The sequence below is a fragment of the Schistocerca serialis genome, chromosome 3 (genome assembly GCF_023864345.2).
Source record: "Schistocerca serialis cubense isolate TAMUIC-IGC-003099 chromosome 3, iqSchSeri2.2, whole genome shotgun sequence".
Lineage (NCBI taxonomy): Eukaryota > Metazoa > Arthropoda > Insecta > Orthoptera > Acrididae > Schistocerca > Schistocerca serialis.
In genome coordinates, this window is record NC_064640.1 from 463699101 (window position 1) to 463721069 (window position 21969).

Here is a 21969-nt window from a genome sequence, read left to right on the forward strand (position 1 = left end):
TAGACCGGCAAGGGAACTTGCTGTTCCAACAGGACAATGCACGTCCGCATGTATCCCGTGCCACCCAACGTGCTCTAGAAGGTGTAAGTCAACTACCCTGGCCAGCAAGATCTCCGGATCTGTCCCCCATTGAGCATGTTTGGGACTGGATGAAGCGTCGTCTCACGCGGTCTGCACGTCCAGCACGAACGCTGGTCCAACTGAGGCGCCAGGTGGAAATGGCATGGCAAGCCGTTCCACAGGACTACATCCAGCATCTCTACGATCGTCTCCATGGGAGAATAGCAGCCTGCTTTGCTGCGAAAGGTGGATATACACTGTACTAGTGCCGACATTGTGCATGCTCTGTTGCCTGTGTCTATGTGCCTGTGGTTCTGTCAGTGTGATCATGTGATGTATCTGACCCCAGGAATGTGTCAATAAAGTTTCCCCTTCCTGGGACAATGAATTCACGGTGTTCTTATTTCAATTTCCAGGAGTGTAGAAGAGGATCAGCAAAGGGCCTATAACACTACTTTGGGGAACCCCAAATATCATTTCTGTTTTACTCGATGACTTTCCGTCAGTTACTACGAACTGCGATCTCTCTCTCTCTCTCTCTCTCTCTCTCTCTCTCTGACAGTCACATAACCGATAGGATATTCCATAAGCTCGCAATTTCACTACAAGCCGCTTGTGTGGTACAGTGTCAAATGCCTTCTGGAAATCTAGAGATACGGAATTAATTCGAAATCCAATGTCAATAGCACTCAACACCTCGTTTGAGTAAACAGTTAGTTGTGTTTCAGAAGAACAATGCTTTCTAAATCCGTGTTGAGTGTGTTTGTCAGTATACCGTTTTTTTTTTCGAGGTAATTCATAATGTTAGAACACAATATATGTTACAAAAATCGGCTGCATATCGACGTTAATGGCATGACCTTGAATTTAATGTATTACTCCTACTACCTTTCTTGAATATTGGTGTGACCTGTGCAACTTTCCAGTCTTTGAGCACGGACCTTTCGTCAAGCGAACGGTAGTATATGATTGTTAAGTATGGAGCTACTGTATCAGCATACTACGAAAGGAATCTAACTGTCATACAGTCTGAACCCGAAGACTTGCTTTCGTTAAGTGATTTAAGTTGCTTCACTACTTCGAGGATATCTACTTCTACGTTATTCGTGTTGGCAATTGTTCTTCGTCTTCTTTGGTGAACGAATAGTATAGTAACACTGCTTCGGCAGCACTGTCGTCGATAGTATTTCCATTGCTACTGCACAGAAGGGCATTGATTGTGTCTTGCCGCTAGCGTACTTCAAATACGACCAGAATCTCTTTGGATTTTCTGCCATGTTTCGAGACAAAGTTTCGTTGTGGAACGTACTGTAAGCGTCTCGCACTGAAGTCTACATCTACATCTACATTTATACTCCGCAAGCCACCCAACGGTGTGTGGCGGAGGGCATTTTACGTGCCACTGTCATTACCTCCCTTTGCTGTTCCAGTCGCGTATGGTTCGCGGGAAGAACGACTGTCTGAAAGCCCCCGTGCGCGCTCGAATCTCTCTAATTTTACATTCGTGATCTCTTCGGGAGGTATAAATAGGGGGAAGCAATATATTCGATACCTCATCCAGAAACGCACCCTCTCGAAACCTGTCGAGCAAGCTACACCGCGATGCAGAGTGCCTCTCTTGCAGAGTCTGCCACTTGAGTTTGCTTAACATCTCCGTAACGCTATCACGCTTACCAAATAACCCTGTGACGAAACGCGCCGCTCTTCTTTGGATATTCTCTATCTCCTCCGTCAACCCGATCTGGTACGGATCCCACACTGATGAGCAATACTCAAGTATAGGTTGAACGAGTGTTTTGTAATCGACCTCCTTTGTGGATGGACTACATTTTCTAAGGACTCTCCCAATGAATCTCAACCTGGTAAATTTCTAGCTTCTGTAAAAGATCGCCAATCTTGGAGATTTTGCGTCCGTTTAAATTTGGCATGTTTTTTCGTTGTTTCTGCAACAGTGTTATGACCTTTTTTTATACCAAGGAGAATCAGCTCCGTCGTTTGTTAATTTATTTGGTATAAATCTCTCAATTCATGCAGATACTATTTCTCTGAATTCACTCCACATCTGGTCTACACTTATATTGTTAAATTGGAAGGAGTGGAGGTTGTCTCACAAGAAGGCGTCAAGTGAATTTCTGTCTGCGTTTTTGAATAGGTCTGTTTTTCGTTTAATTTTGGAGGGTTTGGGGGTTGCAATAATCAATCTCGCTACGAACAACCCTGTGCCCACTAATCCCAGTATCCATTTTGATGCTGGTTATTAGCTCAAGATTATTTGTTGGTAAGAGGTCAGGTGTGTTTTCACAACTGTTTGCTATTCGTGTAGGCTCGTGAAATAATTGCTCGAAATAATTTTCAGATAATGTGTTTGGGGAAATTTCATATGGTGTTTTATGCGTACCTCCGGAATTAAACATGTATTTTCGCCAAAATATTGAGGGTAAATTAAAGTCACCACCAACTATAATTTTATGAGCCGGGTTCGTGTTTGAAATCAGACTCAAGTTTTCTTTGAACGTTTCAGAAATTGTATCACTCGAATTGGAAGGTCGCCTAAAAGGAACCAATCATTATTTTATTCTGGTGGCCAAGAATTATATCTGCTCATATTAACTCACAGGAACTATCTAATTAAATTTGAGGACAAGCTAAACTATTTCTAGAAGCAACAAATACCCCACCGCGAACTGTGTTTACCTGTCCTTTCGGATAACACTTTTAATTAATTTTGCAATTACATGTCAATATTTCTGGATGATATTCAGTGCCCAGTAGATGAAGAAAGAAAGGATATTAACGTAGGCTTCATGCTCGTAGAGCCGGCCATTGTGGCCAAGCGGTTCTAGGCGCTTCAGTCTGGAACCGCGCGACCGCTACGGTCGCAGGTTCGAATCCTGCCTCGGGCATGGATGTGTGTGATGTCCTTAGGTTAGTTAGGTTTAAGTAGTTCTAAGTTCTAGGGGACTGATGATCTCAGCTGTTAAGTCCCATAGTGCTCAGAGCCATTTGAACGATTTGAACCATGCTCGTAGAGACCGACCTGTACCCGCAAGAGACGATTGTTATTGGGCAATAAGGAAATGCTCGTCCTGGCCTCTGAAATACCTCTAACTATATTAAAGACTCGTATACCAGCTGCACAAATGAAGTCCCGAAGTATGAATGATCGAATCTGATAAAGCCGTAGTGAGATCAAAATTAATAACAGAGCGTCCAATAATGGTATATGAATTATATGCGGCATAAGTACACATCCTAAACAAAATCTGTAAAATGTGACTCAGTAGAGGAAAACGTTATTAACTCTGAAATTTGATGGAGGAAGTTATCTACGTAGGAAGGTAATAACATACGTATGTGAAATGTAGCGTCTGTTCCTTTCTCCCTCCTTTTTCCTTTTTATTCGTCGGAAGTTAGCTCAATAGCTTGGAGTAAAGCGCATTCAGAGCAGTTTACTGTTCTGCTATAATTGGCATATCCTTCAAATCAAATACTGTAAATGGAAATTTCTTCTCCTCACAGCTATAAAATTAAAAACACACTGTCCAAACGGATTTAAATGAACTTCTACGTTCTTTTTGTGAAATGTAATTTACTTCCACTGTATATGACACGGCAACGTGGCTATCAAAAGCTTCATAATATCTGACGTCACAAACGGTATCCACCACCCACTCCCGCTTTTGCACTAAATTAATATGATACCCGAAACAGTTATACAGTTCACTTTGACTGAAACAGCAGCAGTTAACTGAAATCAAAACTTCAGCTATCTAAATGCCTGCTTAATTTCGGTTCTTACAATCATTCACTATTTCCTTTCTTACAAACTTCTAACTCATCGATCAGAATGAAGTACCGTCAGTAAAAGACACAGCAAAATTCAAATCATTTAATATATTTGTGGACTAATAACGTAATATTCTGGTTAGCTATGCTGCTTTCATGAAGTAACTATATCTAATTGCAGTTTCCACCCTCTTCTTCACAGTAGATACTTGATTGGTTCTATTGATAAAATAATTTTGATACTGGTGTTACACTGAGAATATTTCCTACCTTGTATATGATTCTAACTCAAACAAATAAATCTAAAGAATTAACTGCATTGCCGTTAATATTAATCAGTTTCGATGCAGTTCAATAGTTTTTTAAGCTGTCTTCATTGGTGACAGATCAACGTCGCATGAATCAGTCAAAATTTTGCACTAGCCTTTCACAAGATTACCCAGCACGAATGTCAGTTACACACAAGAATTAGGCATAACGCTGTGTTCTATTCCCGTCCTAGAGTAAATAAATTATTTATACGTATTTCTTAATCATTCCTATTCTTTTGTTCTGCTCCAGTTCCTTTTCCAGATTATTTTATAAGACGCAAGAGTCGTTTATTGTGCCTACGATGTTACCATTATCAACAATGTTCCCTTGGAATCCACTTCGTGATTGAATTCAGCTGCTTATTAGCATTCGTCAATATGCCATTAATCAGTTATTTCCAAGATTACGCAATGAAATTACGATACATAGTTTAAAGTTTTTTCTTACTTAAATTTAAGTAGCAAAATAATGTATCTCCCAATATTTTGACTTATTACCTTTACAAAAAGCGCATTTCCTATATTTCAGCATATAACTTTCTCTTGGAACTTGCGTACATAATTGAAAATCATGTAACAGCTGATGACTACTGTGACAAGCAACCAGATAGTGGGTTTAGTTCTGCGGTTAACAAAACTATTGATTATTATTGATACAATTTAGCAGCATTACTGGTTTAAATCTTTTCCAGTACTAATTGATCACGAACTGTGTTTATTTTCTCTTCATTGTGAACGTAGGGGAGCTAAATGCTTGTGAAGACAGTTAGCTTCTTGTTCAGATACCGTTCTTGCCGGTTAAAATTCCGTGGTAACAGTACATCTTTGCATAATACATTATTTGCGGTTTTCCTTGCCGGTACCAAAGTGAAACATATGACAAGGAAGGCGTAATCAGTATGTGGTTACTAAAACTAAATCCATTGTGTTTATTCGAGATTTTTAAACTAATTTTTATCAGAGCTAATACTGATTAAGTTTCTAACAATCTTAACTCTATATAGCTTGTGAAAGAGTGATAGTGAGGGAAGAGCCCTTCACTGAACTTCTGAAAGTGATAGTACAGTGGATTGCGTTACTGCGTCAATTGAATAAATATTACTTCAACATTCGACATTTTGCTATTTTGAGGTCATATCCACGATTTATCGCTTTTGGGACCTCGATGTCAAAGTGCAGATATGACATCTCGAAACGTTAAGTAGTATTACAACCGTTCTCACTTTCGGCACTTTAGTGATTCAGTCTACTACACTGACTGTTTTTGTGTTTCACATGCCTAAAATTATAGGAGCCCATCTGCATTTAAATAAAAAATACTCCGATCGATCAGAATACTAAGATCAACCACAGTGAGCAGCGACATCTCATTTGTAACACACTAGACTCGTATTCGGAAGGATGGCAGCTGAATTCACCTTCTGCTATCCACATTCAGATTGTCCGTGACTGCACTTAATCACGAAAAGCAAGAAGTAAAGAGCCTGTGATCTGCAGTCAGTACTATTTAACTTTGTGTTCTGAGAAACAATGATTGATATATGTGCAGTCAGCAACAGTGATGTAAGTGATAGAAAAGTGCACATGATCTGTTGTTGAGTCTCTTTAACCTCGTGTTGTGAACAATAATGATAGATATATTTAAGTAGGATATCAAGAATCATTTTGGACCTCCCTTAAACCTGGGATCGAGAGGCTCCTCCCACGCATCTGAAAATTTAGGTTTTCGACGAACTTTCAGCGTACAGAGAACGTGATGAGTACATTGATATGAGATTAATTGGTGATTTTCGTGGTGTATCTGCCTTGGTATCAGAGTAAACGTCTCTGGAGGCTCAAAAGGTAGAGACAAGGAAAAAATTCAAAATACGCGATAATGAATGGTGAAAACTGGATCGCATACTTAAGTTACTCTTGTATGTCGTCTCATCAATTCAAACTTTAGAGTACGGCATAGTGTTCATACTTTCAGACCGTTTCTCAACCGTTTCATTCTATAATACGTTGGTTTCCATCCAGTGGTCTGCTCACCACCTGTGGTCCACAAAACCTAAAACGTTGTCCGCGTAAAACTTAAAATTTCAGACTTTCATTGCTTTTAAATTAGTAATCCCTTGTTACGCGGGTGGTGCAGCGCCACGATCCCGTGAGTTGAGCGCGCAGGTGGCTAGGAGGGCAAGTAATCGACGTCACAGCATAGCACGAGCCGGTCACTCAATCGTAGCACCCTTTCTTTTGTCTTGCTTGGTGGTGTCAGTGATTCTCTTTGGATGTTTGGTGGTTCGGTGGTCTCAGTAGTTTAGCTGACCGTTACTCCCAGACATTCTTATCCATTTGTGACTTATGTAAAAGAAGTCTGCACAATTTTCTTCTTGTCAAACTATTTGAATCAAAACTTAGTATTACAAAACGGAATACAGGCTTGAGCATATCTATGTATGAGTGTATTACACAAAGTTCACAACACTTAGGTACATTTCGTTGGCCACCCAATTACACTGAAGCGCCAAAGAAACTGGCATAGGCATGCGTATTCAAACACAGAGATACGTAAACAGGCAGAACACGGCACTGCGTTCGGCAGCTCCTATATAAGGCAACAAGTGTCTGGTGCAGTCGTCAGATCGGTTACTGCTGCTGCAGTGGCAAGTAGTCAAGGTTTAAGTGAGTTTGAACGTGGTGTTACAGCCGGAGCACGAGCGATGAGACACAGCATCTCCAAGTTAGCGATGAAGTGGGGATTTTCCCGTACTACTATTTCACGAGTGATCTGTGAATATCAGAAATCAGGTAAAACGTCAAATCTCCGATATCGCTGCGGCCGGAAAAAGATTATACATCCTGCAAGAAAGGGACCAACGACGACTGAAGAGAATTCTTAAAACGTGACAGAAGTGCCACCCTTCCGCAAACTGCTGCAGATTTCAGTGCTGAGCCATCAACAAGTGTCAGCGTATGAAACATTCAACGAAACATCATCGACATGGGCTTCCGGAGCCGGAGGCTCACTCGTGTACCCTTGATGACTGCACAACACAAAGCCATAGGCCTCGCCTGCGCCCGTAAACACCAACACTGGACTATTGATGACTGAAAAAATGTTGACTGGTTGGACGAATCTCGTTTCAAATTGTGCCGAGCGGGTGGACTTGTAAGGGTATGTAGACAGCCTCATGAATTCATGGACCCTACATGTCAGCAGGGGACTGTTCAAGCTGGTGAAGGCTCTGTAATGGTGTGGGGCCTGTGCAGTTGGAGTGATATGGGACCCGTGATACCTCCAGATATGACTATGACAGGTGAAACGTACGTAAGCATCCTGTCTGACCACCTGCATCCATTCATGTCCATTGTGCATTCCGACTGACTTGGGCAATACCAGCAGGATAATACGACACCCTACACGTCCAAAACTGGTACAGAGTAGCTCCAGGAACACTCTTCAGAGTATAACGACTTGCGCTGGCCACCAAAATCCCCAGACATGAACATTATTGAGCACATCTGGGATGCCTTGCAACATGCTGTTCAGAAGAGATCTCCAGCCCCACCATACTCTTGCGTATTTATGGTTCAAAATGGTTCAAATGGCTCTGAGCACTATGGGACTCAACATCTTAGGTCATAAGTCCCCTAGAACTTAGAACTACTTAAACCTAACTAACCTAAGGACATCACACACACCCATGCCCGAGGCAGGATTCGAACCTGCGACCGTAGCAGTCCCGCGGTTCCGGACTGCAGCGCCAGAACCGCACGGCCACCGCGGCCGGTGGCGGATTTATGGACAGCCCTGTAGTATTCATGGTGTCATCCCCCTCCAGCACTACTTCAGACACTTGTTGAGTCCATGGCACGTAGTGTTGCAGCACTTCTGCGTGCTCGTGGGGCCCCTAGACGATATTAGACAGGTGTACCAACTTATTTGGCTCTTCAGAGTTGAATATCACGTTACTTAGCGATATGCAATTAAAAATGAAGATAGTGAAAGTATATTTATTTGTCATTATATTTTTTATCTGTTTTATTGTGAAAACTAAGTTATTTTTAAGCTTATGTTCATAATCCTTCTCCTTGATAGCACTTCTGTTTTATTTTCTGAAAATGGCGCCTAAGAGAAAATATGACAGTAGGTACGTTAAATTCGAATATACTTTGGTAGAAAGTAAGGGATGAATAAAACCACGGTGTGTTATATGCGAAACCGTTCTCGTGAACGATTCCTTAAAGCCATCAAAATCAAAGCGCCACGTGTCATCCTAATTTCTCTGACTGAACGCCAGAATTCTTTGCAGAAAAAGTAGAGAATCTGGTAAAAAAATTAAAATCAGGCCTAACGGTACAATATTTGCGTCATCGGAGAAAATTCAGTAGCGTCGTTTGAGACATTGATAGCGGCATCAAAATATCCTCACGCAGTAGGAGAAGCATCTGTGAAATATCTTTTGCTCAAAGATGTCGAAGAAGTCTTAAAATTTTTCGAAGTAAACCCGTATCGAACAACGCTGTAAAAACTCGAATTGAACTAATGTCAAATGATATAGAGGAGTATCTAGTTTCAACAGTTACGAAATCGGCATTGTGCACTGACGAATATTCCTAATAGTAGCTCCACGAATAAATTCCTCAGAATATGTCAGTCAGAGTGTCTTACTCTCCACCAGTGATATGAAGTTATACAAAACTGAGATGACTGATATGCAGTCTCTCTTGATAGGAAGTCAGCTAGAGTTACAATACTGAGTATTACAATTCATTTATTTCGCTTGAAGCTCCAATTAGTAGCAGCCTGTTAATCGATGTCGAGAGCCCCAGCTTGGATGTGCGGCCGTGGACGCTTACTTCCCTCCCAACCGCGAGGCCGGCTGGGCTATCCCGTTAAGATTAGCGGAACCGCTCTGCTCGAAAACAAAGCTTGCTTCTCAAATTTACTGTAAGGAAATCCCCAGGCCTTAAGACTGTCAGTCGTATACAGCTGACACCGCTTGAGAGTGCAGTATAGCCCCAAAACATGGGATTTTTCCACTTTAGGCAAGTGGAAAGACAACCATAATGCGTGTAGTTTTTCCACTTGACATGCAAGCTTTCCATCCGTTAATAACAACGTAGAGAGCGATGGAGGTAGTCAGAGGCAGACAGAAAATTATATGAATGCGTGGTGTCTGTCCTTTCGGACATGTTCGAAAGGACAGACACCACTCACTGATATAATTTGACTGGCCTAACAGGGCAATGAATCCTACATCTTCAGTCCGGATGCACAAATATGTCCGACTTACTGTGGGAATCTCAGAGAGCGAATATGGAGGAAATGGACAGGGACTGCGGATAGGTAGCGCTCGTTGGGAATGTGAATCGGCCGTGAGGCGTACCGAGATAGTCTGTGCAGCAGCAATAACGCTGTGTCCCGGATGGTGCAGTGGTTAACACACCTGCCTAGTAAGCAGGAGATCCCGGGTTCGAATCCTGGTCCAGTGCACATTTTCACTCGTCACCGTTGATTCTGCGTAATGTCCTGATACAGCTGACAGCAGTGATCCCCTGTCTTTCCTTTCCTTTCTTACCCTCTCCACCTTCGATTTCCATATAATAAACTGATAACTGTTGTAACCGAGAGCACTGGTGGAAGGGACGAAAGTAAATGTTAGAACTTGAAAGGAACCCCACCACTGGCTGGACGGAGTGAAGAGGGAGTCGAGAGGACATTTCCGCCACCTGAACAACTAGTAGTTAACCACAATACACAAAAATATAGGAAGTAAAAGTTTATAAAAGTAACACAAATTCTGATTCGCTATAGTCCATCCTACGTAACTGGAAAGACGGCTTGCCCTCATAAACCGTACCAAAATTGTAAATCTCATTACTTCAGAAGACACTCTTGTCGCTGCCGTCCTGTAAGACTTTTGTTGATGACCTCGTCCAAGAAGCGACGCTCTGCGACACCTGCTGTAGCTGTCTACCGCCATCATCCGGAGCAGCCCTCGCGAGATTTGTAAGTTCACACTAGGCGTGTAATACTTGTAGCCATCTCACGCTTCGGCATCTCAACCGATAACATGGTGAGACCGAACCAGCAGCAAATAAGGCGTATGAAAGTTTACTGGACGAGCAATGCTCCTACGGACGCAGGTTCGAATCCTGCCTCGGGCATGGATGTGTGTGATGTCCTTAGGTTAGTTAGGTTTAAGTAGTTCTAAGTTCTAGGGGACCGATGACCGTAGATGTTAACTCCCATGGTGCTCAGAGCCATTCGAGCAATGCTCAATAGCTTTCACTTATTCCAGCTTAGAATCCAGCTTCAGGCTTGCATTTGTTAATGACTTCATATCAGCTACAGTTAATGTGCGATGCATTTTCATCTCCGTGCTAAGCATTAGATTCACTTAACTGCTTCCCACTGTTTTCACAGTCAATCATAAGCGGCTCTTTAACTTTACAGTCAGATAGCGTTAATGAGTGTTCGATTTATTTTGAAGCCTGATTGCACTTCGATAATCTTTAACATTTGTATGTTAGATAGCATATCAGGAACCATTAATTTTAATTTAATGTCAGATTGCTTGTCAGGTGCCCCTACCCTTATTCTAAGCACATTTGAATACTTCGACAATAAAATTTTATGCAGTTATGTTCTTGAATGCAAATAATGAATAAATTGTATAATATATCAACTTAAAACCATTCTCTCCGTTCATTTGTCAACAAAGCCATCTACGCCATGCTTCGCTTTCCAGTGTGATGAATCTACTGGCATTTCTAGGAGGAGGAGGATATTAGTGTTAACGTCCCGTCGACAACGAGGTCATTAGAGACGGAGCGCAAGCTCGGGGGAAGGAAATCGGCCGTGCCCTTTCAAAGGAACCATCCCGGCATTTGCCTGAAGTGATTTAGGGAAATCACGGAAAACCTAAATCAGGATGGCCGGAGACGGGATTGAACCGTCGTCCTCCCGAATTACTGGCATTTCTAACTGTTGTCAGCTATTCGTGTTCGTCCGCTCTTTAGACCAGGACAGCATAATCAGAGAATGCTCTTATGGTCGAAGTTCTTCTGATGACATAGTTCTTTTTTTTAAACGCTTGTATTTAAGGAGATGCATTTGACAACATTTACCACATTTATTGCCAGTTGCGTGGCTTCATGAATGTCTTAATAACACCGTGCAGTGGTCACAAATGTGGTATATGTTGTCAAAAGAATCGCTTTAAACATACTAAATAAAAAAAAAAGTGCCCTGAAATGGTTCCGACCATGAGAACACTCTCTTTCATTCTTTCACATATAAGTTCGCTGGCTGTCGAAAGGTAACTTGTTAGGAATGTTATATGAACTCAGAGGAGTGAGTGAGTTGTCTCTGGGTGAAAAAAAAGTGAAAGCCTTACTAGAGCACATTTGGCCCCGACATCTCAGATGCGTTTGCTATAACTTGTGGATCTTTTAACACACTTGTATGAGTTGAACGTGCCATTACAAAGTTCCGATAACAGACATTTAGAAGGCATTGAAAACGTATTTGTCTTTGACAATAAACTTCGTGTCTTTCTTTGCATACTTCAGTAATGAATGGATAAAATTGGTGAAAACATTTATTCTGCTTTCGCGACATTAAAAGTAGTCGTTGATGATGAAAGGTATGACACGATTAGGCTTGTTTCACATCTACCCGGCAGCCGGCAGCCGACACCGGCTACCTGGTTGTGGAGGTGAAGAGCTTACGGACCGTTTCACACCTAACCGACAGACGACGTGGCCGGCTGGACGACAGCCGACAGCCGGGCCAATGCCGTGGGATGCCGGCGGCCCCCACTGTGTCGGCCCGGTGCCGGCTGTTGTGGGGAACACCCAGCGCGTGTAGTGGGGCAGGCAACAGAGGGCTTCTCATCTACTGTCGTCTGCCGATCAGTTGCGTTTTGCTTTGTTCTGGTGGTTCAACTTGTTCTGAAGATTTTTGGTGTGCCATGGCGGGAATCGATGCCGAAATTCTGAAAACATTAGTGCAGGATTGACCAGTTTTATGGTACAAGACTTTAAATACAAACCAGGAATGCATGGATCGAAGTCTGCAAAGAATTGAACGAAGGTTTTGAACGGATGTGTGACAAGGATAGAGACAACTATGGTAAGTACATATCTTTATTTTTTATGTTAAATCCACAACATTTTTTATAAACAGTGGTACATAAAATTTTAGATAATCGCCATTTCACAGATCCTTCATCCACAACATTTTTTAAAATCAGTGGCCCATTAAATTTTAGGTAATTGCCATGTCACAGATCCTTCAGGTGTTATAAAATAGTCCGTCATGATTTTTTGTACATTATTGGCAGAAATTCCCCCACGTGCACGTTCATTTCTTGTTACACTTTCAAGTCCAGTTATGGACAGACTATCCTCGGGGTTGTAGCCTTCGTTTTTAAGAACAACATTGTGCAAAGCAACACATGCCTTAACAATGTCAAGAGTAAAATCGGGTTTTTAATTTATAGCTCTGTGGAAAATCCTCCATTTATTAGTCAGTATCCCAAATGAACACTCTACGAACCTTCAGGCTCTTGAAAGGCGATAATTGAAGGCTCTTTTAGCAACTGTTAATTGGTGTACAGAGAAAGGCCGTAGAAGATGTTGATGCAGTCCAAACGCTTCAGCACCAACCCAAAACTAAGGTACCTTTGGAGTTACTGTATTAGGAAGGCATCTGTCTTCAGGAATTACCACCGGCCGTTGTGACCGAGCGGTTCTAGGCGCTTAAGTGCGGAACCGCGCTGCTGCTACAGTCGCAGGTTCGAATCCTGCCTCGGGCATGGATGTGTGTAATGTCTTTAGGTTAGTTAGGTTTAAGTTGTTCTAAGTTCTAGGGGACTGATGACCTCAGAAGTTAAGTCCCATAGTGCTCAGAGCCATTTTGAACAGAAATCACCAACTTCTTTTCCATCACTGATTTCCACAAAGAACATTCTTTAAATATACTAGAATCACCCTCTTCGCCCTAACTACCGATATGTGCGTTGATAAAATTATAACCTGAGTCTGCCACAGTCTATTGACTAATATCCTTTGTAATTCTAATACATTGAGTTAGATGGAAGGACGATATACAGCCCCCATGCAGTGAGGAAAATTTGCTCTTTGCTCAAATTTTGCAGCAATTGTTTCGAAGTCTTCTTTGGTGGGTAGAGGCATATATTCACAACGTAGACACCAAATAGCTTGACACAAACATCTGACTATTTTACTGATAGTGGAAATGCCAACTCTGTAACTGTAATGAAGATCTGTAAACGTACAGCCACTGGCCAGATATCTGAAAAGAAAGTTTCAGTATTGTAGAATGTCTGTGTAGCTTTCTGGAAAAGTAAAATTTAATATAGCATATGCTGTAACGTAAGCAATAAAATCAACTATCCTACATTAGGCCCAATCCATGCACAGTGATCTAAAATCGGAAAGTATTCCTGCATGAACATCACGGATCTTGATTAAATTTTGTATGAACATTGACACATATCCCCAATGACCAATGGCAATGTTTAACGTTAACCAATTAAATAATTCTGGAAATATTTGACCCTATCGTGCACCTTTCAACAGTCCGCCCTAGTTTTCGACAACGTTGAGAAATATCTGTGGCAATATATTTGTGAAAGAAACAAATCTACAACATTGTACAACGTTTTGGAAATAACAAACAAAATTGCATGACCAATTTTCATAAAGGCGATTTGAAAAGAAGACTGACGAAAAAATAGTCGCTTGAAAGAAGTGTGAGGTCAGGCTTTTCATATGTCGAGAAGAAATTGCACGATAAACCTTAACTTCGTGTGTAATAACTTATCAACATACGGTTTTACAATGCAAAATTTCATTCTCCTACTGCTTTCCAATACTTTTTATATTGTGGGCAACACTGGTTTTCTAAAAACGTTAATTTCTAGACCACTAGACACTTTAATTTTTCCGGCTTTCATAACGCTTTTATATCAGACAGGTTGAAAACCATTAAACTTCTTTTTGTAAGTATAGTAGTGTGATGTACCTCTTCAGCTAGCATTTTTGTTTCAGGCAAAGTAGTTACGAAGAAGTGGGCGAATATTCGCGATTCTTTCCAAAGAAGCGAGAGGACGTGTAAGTCATCTCTAAAATCTGGGAGTGAGTGGCAACCACCCAGAACGTACATATACGGCCAACAGCTTCAATTTTTGAAGAAAAAAACAGAAACACGTCCGACTGCCGACAGTTTCTCGCTTACTGAAAATGCTACCACGGAAAGACCAGTTTCTGATGACACTTTTTCATTCACTGACGATACTCAGGATCCCGAAATGTAATGAGACACTCACAGAGGAAGTACGTAATTCTGACATACCGAAATCACACAGTAACAAGAAGAGGGAGCTTGACCCTGTAGAGGTAGAGCTGATCAATGCACTTCACAGAAAATCCAATCGCCATGTCTTTTTTCAGCGGGATAGTTACAACGCTGGAAACATTTGACGACGATGAAGTAGTCGAGTTTCAATTAAGAGTTATGCAGATGGTTTCTGAAATTAAACAGCGTAAAAAGTCATGGGATAAAAATAATACTGTCGCTCATCCTAGTACATCTCGTGAATATACATGTTTACCGCTTTATGAGATACAACCAATTACAAATGCAGAAGTCAATAGGCAACGACCCAAAACCGACACGCAGTGTTACCAACAAGCAGTGGAGCAATTTTCAGGACATGTTCCATATCCTCTAAGCCATCACAAATCTCTGAAAATTCGTGTGCTGGGTCGTCCAATTTTTAAGATATGTTTCAATTTTTAATATGGTTACAAAAATGTACATCCATCAGAATAATAAACTTTTTAAAAATTTTACTATTGTTTATCCCAGTAACCTGATTGTAATTGCCAACATTTGTTTAGGCTGGATACATTCTCGGAAGGACGTGTTGCGGCGCTGAATGGAAGTCTTCTTCGATCATGTAGATCGTCAAAAGTTCGTAAACTCATCCGAAAATAATTAAAAAAACAAATCTTCATCTCCACTTAATTCCTCAAAAAGAACAAAGAATGCACCCACTTCGTCTCTTCTCACATTGAGGGGATGAACCCAATGCCACCTTCTTCTTCTCTTCAAACGTCTGTACAAGACAAGCCACGCTAATAACTGGTTGGGCTCCATTTGTCGTCTGCAAGCAATTGCTGGCGGAAGGAGGGCGCGGCACGGCATGCCGTGCTGCTGTCGGGTGAGTGTGAAGAGACGCGGCTCTTGTGTCGGCCCGGCAAGAATGCCGGCTTCTCGGCTGCCGGCTAGATGTGAAGTAAGCCTTAGGGCAGACATCCAAGGAAACATCAATGATCATCCTGCAAAAGTTGACTGATGAATTCAGACATTACTTCCCAGAACACAGACGCTAAAGTTGACCAAAAACTGAATCGCAACCCTTTTCGCATTACTGCTGTAGGAGCTGCAGAAGGACTCCAGGAAGAGCTCACTGATTTCCAAAATGATATACGCTGTAAGGACAAATTTGAATCTGATTTTCTTGAGCTGTTTTGGTGTAAAAAGTAATTTCACACAGTAAAATTCGAGAAATCGCCTTACGCTATCTTAGGCTCTCCTCCGCAACTTATTAATGCGAACAAGGATTTTCTGCTTTGTTAGTAATTTAAAACAATTCCAGGAATCGATTGAAAATAAGTGATGAAATGCTTGTAGCTGTGAGGAATAATGTTAGCCTCAGGATTACCGAACTTGTACAGAAGATTCAAGCTCAAAACTCACATTGATGCAAACCGAAATAAATTATCTACTAATGATATTTTGTTTTCAATTACAATGGTACTGGTAACGCATGCTACTTTTGAGTTTGATGAAAATGTTAAGAGTTTTGATTAAACTTTTTTTAGATTGATACAGTTTATTTTTCTTGGAACTTCTGACCTCTGCTGAGAACAAAGGAATCAAAGCAGTCCCTGGTCAAAAAACGTTTGGGAACTGCTATTCTAATAGCACACGGGAAAAATGACCAACTGAATCTTTCTGTGCGACCTATCATTTCTCTTATTTTTATTATGATGATTATTGCGCCCTGCCGGCCGGTGTGGCCGTGCGGTTCTAGGCGCTTCAGTCTGGAACCGCGTGACCGCTACGGTCGCAGGTTCGAATCCTGCCTCGGGCATGGATGTGTGTGATGTCCTTAGGTTCGTTAGGTTTAAGTAGTTCTAAGTTCTAGGGGACTGATGACCACAGATGTTAAGTCCCATAGTGCTCAGAGCCATTTGAACCATTGGGCCCGGAGAAGGTAGGTGTCGAAATATATTGGCTTTAAGAGGAGAATGTTGCTGATTGGCATGTCGTGAAAAAGTCTCGCCGCCAAGAAAAACGCCTTGGCTTTAATTATTGCCACCCCAAACTCGCATACCGTATCCATGACACTCTCTTCCCTCTTGCGCGTTTATACAACATAAGATGCCCTTCTTTGAACTTTTTCAATGTCTTCCGCCAGTACGCCCTAGTACGGATATCACACCGTGCAGCATTACTCCAGAAGTGGCCGGATGAAAGTAGTGTAGGTGTTCTCTTTAGTAGATCTGTTGCACCTTCTAAGTGTCCTGCCAACAAAACGCTGTCTTTGGTTCGCCTTCTCCACATTGTTTCCTATGTTATTGTTCCAACTTCAGTTGTGAGCCTCTGTAATCCCTAGGTATTTAGTTTAATTTGTGTAATTTATCGTGTAACCGATATGTGACATATTTTTCTTAGTACCCATACGGAGTACCTTGCACATTTTGTTGTTTAGGGTCAGCTGCCACTTTTCGAGTCATGCAGATATCTTAACTAAATCATTATACAATTTGTCTGATCTGCTGATGCCTTTAGTAGACGGCAAACGAATGCATCATCTGCAAATAACCTAAGATTTGCTTAGGGAACGGTAGATATCACTTCTGTTCCGCTTAATGACTTCCCGTCAATTGCTACGAAGTGACACCTTTCTGACATGAAATCACGAATCCAGTCACACAACTGCGCTGATACTCCATACACAAGCAGTTTCGTTAGAAGTGGATTATGAGGAATACCCTCAAAAGGCTTCTTGAAATATAGACCAATGTGACATCCCAGCAGTATATCTATAGGCATTCCAGGCCATTATGGCCTTATATAGCCAATGAATCTGCAGGTGTTAGCGTGGGTTGTCTACAGGCAGAGGCAGGGTCAACGACCCCGAACTCATGACGCCACCAAGCTGGAGGATTACAGGAAATACAAAAGTCCAGGATGGCAGATGGTGTGAAATTAAAAAAAAAATGCAAGATGAAATTGTTGGGAAATTTAAAAACTGGCAAGAAATTTAAAAATCTAAGACGAAGGTATCAGCCCAGTTGTTCTTTGTTCCTCATGACCTCTTCCCCTCTCCAGCCAATCATACTGCAGAATTAAAACGAGACAACCATTCAGAATGTAAATGCAAACATCTGGCGCCAAGTTCGAAGATATACCGTAAGAAATGAGGTAACCTTGGCTTGAAATGGTCCAGAGTCAAAGATATACTTTACTTTCGAAATTCACAGAAGATTCAAGCTCAAAACTCACATTGATGCAAACCGAAATCTACTAAAAATCTGTAGGCTCCCTGGCTCAGCAGCTGTTGTGGCAAAACACCTGAAGGATAATTTGGAAAATATTTCGAGTAGATTTCCAGAACATGTTATAGTTTTGGGTGGAGATTTTAATTTACCAGATATAGACTGGGAGACTCAAATGTTTATAACGGGTGGCAGGGACAAAGAATCCAGTGAAATTTTTTAAAGTGCTTTATCCGAAAACTATCTTGAGCAGTTAAACAGAGAACCGACTCGTGGCGATAACATATTAGACCTTCTGGTGACAAACAGACCCGAACAATTTGAAACAGTTTACGCAGAAAAGGGAATCAGCGATCATAAAGCGGTTACAGCATCGGTGATTTCAGCCGTAAATAAAAATATTAAAAAAGGTAGGAAGATGTTTCTGTTCAGCAAAAGTGACAAAAAGCAGATTTCAGAGTACTTGACGGCTCAACACAGAAGTTAAATGTCAAGTACAGATAGTGTTCAGGATCAGTGGACAAAGTTCAAAACCATCGTACAATATGCATATGAGTATGTTCCAAGCAAGATCATAAGAGATGGAGGGCTATGCGAGAGGCGTTCAACGAATTCGAAATCAAATGGCTCAGAGCACTTCAAAAAATGGTTCAAATGGATCTGAGCACTATAGGACTTAACGTCTGTGGTCACCAGTCCCCTAGAACTAAGAACTACTTAAACCTAACTAACATAAGGACAGCACACAAATCCATGCCCGAGGCAGGATTCGAACCTGCGACCGTAGCGGCCACGTGGTTCCAGACTGAGGCGCCTAGAACCGCACGGCCACACCGGCCGGCCTCAGAGCACTATGGGACTTAACTTCTGAGGTCATCAGTCCCCTAGAAATTAGAACTACTTAAACCTAACTAACCTAAGGACATCACACACATCCATGCCCGAGGCAGGATTCGAACCTGCGACCGTAACGGTCGCGCGGTTCCAGACTGTAGCGCCTAGAACCGCTCGGCCACCACGGCCGGTAACGATATGGAAAGTAAAATTCTATGTACTGACTTGGCAGAAAATCCTAAGAAATTTTGGTCGTATGTCAAAGCGGTAGGTGGATGAAAACAAAATGTCCAGACACCCTGTGACCAGAATGGTGCTGAAATAGAGGATGACAGACTAAAGGCCGAAATACTAAATGCCTTTTTCCAAAGCTGTTTCACAGAGGAAGACTGCACTGTAGTTCCTTCTCTAGACTGTCGCACAGACGACAAAATGGTAGATATCGATGGCATACTAGTTCGAGTTTACACAGTGTACGCGAAGAAACTTGCCCCCGTTAATGCAGCGGTGTACCGTAGGTCTCTAGAAGAGCGTAGCGTTCCAAAAGATTGGAAAAGGGCACAGGTCATCCCCGTTGTAAAGAAGGGACGTGGAACAGATGCGCAGAACTATAGACCTATATCTCTAACGTCGGTCAGTTGTAGAATTTTGGAACACTTACTATGTTCGTGTATAATGTCTTTTCTGGAACTAGATATCCACTCTATAGGAATCAGCATGGGTTTCGAAAAAGACGATCGTGTGAAACCCAGCTGGCGCTATTCGCCCACGAGACTCAGGGCCATTGACACGGGTTCCTTGTTAGATGCCGTGTTTCCTGACTTCCGCAAGGCGTTTGATACAGTTCCCCACAATCGTTTAATGAACACAGTAAGAGCATATGGACTATCAGACCAGTTGTGTGATTGGATTGAAGAGTTCCTAGATAACAGAAAGCAGCATGTCATTCTCAATGGATAGAAGTCTTCCGAAGTAAGAGTGATTTCAGGTGTGTCGCAGGCGAGTGTCGTACGACCGTTGCTATTCACAATATATATAAATGACCTTGTGGATAACATCGGAAGTTCGCTGAGGCTTTTAGCGGATGATGCTGTAGTATATCGAGAGGTTCTAACAACGGAACATTGTACTGAAATGCAGGAGGATCTGCAACGAATTGAAGCATGGTACAGGGAATGGCCATTGAATCCCAATGTAGACAAGTGTAATGCGTTGCGAATACATAGAAAGAAAGTTCCTTTATCGTTTAGCTACAATATAGCAGGTCAGGAAATGGAATCAGTTAATTCCATAAATTATCTGGGAGTAGGCATTAGGAGTGGTTTAAAATGGAATGACCATATAAAATTAATCGTCGGTAAAGCAGATTCCAGACTGGGATTCATTAGAAGAATCCTAAGGAAATGCAGTCCGAAAACAAAGGAAGTAGGTTACAGTACACTTGTTCGTCCACTGCTTGAATATTGCTCACCGGTGTGGGATCCGTACCAGATAGGGTTGATAGAAGAGATAGAGAAGATCCAACGGAGAGCAGCGCGCTTCGTTACAGGATCATGTAGTAATCGCGAAAGCGTTACGAAGATGATAAACTCCAGTGGAAGACTCTGCAAGAGGGACGATCAGTAGCTCGGTACGGGCTTTTGTTGAAGTTTCGTGAACATACGTTCACAGATTAGTCAAGCTGTATATTGCTCCCTCCTACGTATATCTCGCGAAGAGACCATGACGACAAAATCAGAGACATTAGAGCCCACACAGAGGCATACCGACAATCTTTCTTTCCACGAACAATACGAGACTGAAATAGAAGGGAGAAACGATAGAGGTACTCAAGGTACCCTCCGCCAAACACCGTCAGGTGGCTTGCGGAGTTTGGATGTAGATGTACATGTAGATGTAGAAAGATATATCTGTACGAGTGACGTTCTGTGAGTATTTTTTTTATGAAACCATGTTTCTCGACTGTGGAAAATACTTTTAAGGAATTTATCGGAAACCGTAATTTCCGATAGCTCCGTGCCATTTGAGGTTTATCGGAAGAGCAGTCTTTTTAAATTTCATTCATTTGTGCACTAGAAGTTTGCATCGACACGTTTCCCGAATTGGTTCAACTATTCCCGGTATGCAGCACAATAAGCAGAGCAACGTCCCAAAACATTCCTTACTTCACCACATTTCTGTCTAAATAAAACTAGTGAACTGCCTGCAAAGCATTAATATTTCTTTTGTTAAATGTGCCTAATGTAAGGAAAATGTTTCTTTTCGTCATTCAAATGACACTTCGATTTATTGTGACAACTATCGAAAATAAATTAGAAACTCATTGTCGCTAAAGTATGTATTATTCAAAAGTTATCATAATAACTGTGCTACAGGATTTGTTAGAAAATGATGTATGTGTAAGAAATATTTCATACTGATAAATCAAAGTCGCGATTGATGGGAAGCCGTCTGCAATGCAATATCAAACACTGCTTTGATTTATTTTCCTCTACCAGTTCCCATTGTAATAATTACATATGCAAAAGTTAGCTGTCGATATGAACTGCCTCTTATTCAAAGTATTAATGATACGTGACTTTTTTGAATGGTTTGCTTCAAACTCGCCTGAGGCACTACATGTACTTGCACTGTGCGGCGCTACCCTCTCTTGTCACGGCTGATTTCAAGCGAGACAAGGAAATGTGTACAAACCGCTGTCTAAAGGGGTTCTTCGTGCGACAAAAACGAGTAACTTCAACAGTTTTTAAAAATATCTTGCAGTGCGTCTTAGCAGCTAAAATTTTGACACTTCATTTCTTCCGTTGCATTCTTTCTGCTTAAAAAATTTCAGTGTGGTTTTCGACATTTCGGATTGGACCATTCCCTTGTAAGTCTACTGTAAAAGAGTTCCCTATCGGCTGTTTCGTACATCATGCAATGGTTGTTCGGCTTTGGAGAGCTAACTCTAGTAGGTCATGGAGTTTGCAGTTAACCTACACTAAATTAGTCGTAACCAAGGTTTGAAGACAGGGAATATGATCTGAAACTTCTTCAATGCTATATGAAGCAGAAAAACTCAGAACTTAACGGCATCAGTTTGCGCTATCTCATTTGCTAATAATCCGTGAACTACGGTGATTATGAAAGATGAAGAATCTTAGTTCACATATTTTACGGTTCACGTGAGGGCTAGTTACTTTTAAGTCTGAAGATTTCCGTCCGTTAAGGGTGATATGCTGTGTTCTATTTACTAAGAACTCTTCAATCCAATTGCAAAACTGATATGATATTCCGTAAGCTCGAATTTTATTCATTAAGCAGCAATGGAGAGTTGTATCGAACTATTTCTCAAGGTCAACACGATATCAACCTGTCTGTCAACATATGTCGTTTTTTGTATCGCATAGAG

The 21969-nt window shown here is 41.6% G+C and overlaps 1 protein-coding gene and 1 non-coding gene across 2 annotated transcripts in view; both read left to right on the forward strand.

The window, feature by feature from the left end:
• LOC126470927 (uncharacterized) overlaps window positions 1-21969 on the forward strand; it is a 447426-nt gene that overhangs the window by 313983 nt on the left and 111474 nt on the right. The window lies entirely within an intron of this gene.
• Window positions 9563-9636, forward strand: Trnat-agu (transfer RNA threonine (anticodon AGU)). The gene has a single exon. It is a non-coding gene; the product is annotated as a tRNA-Thr (tRNA).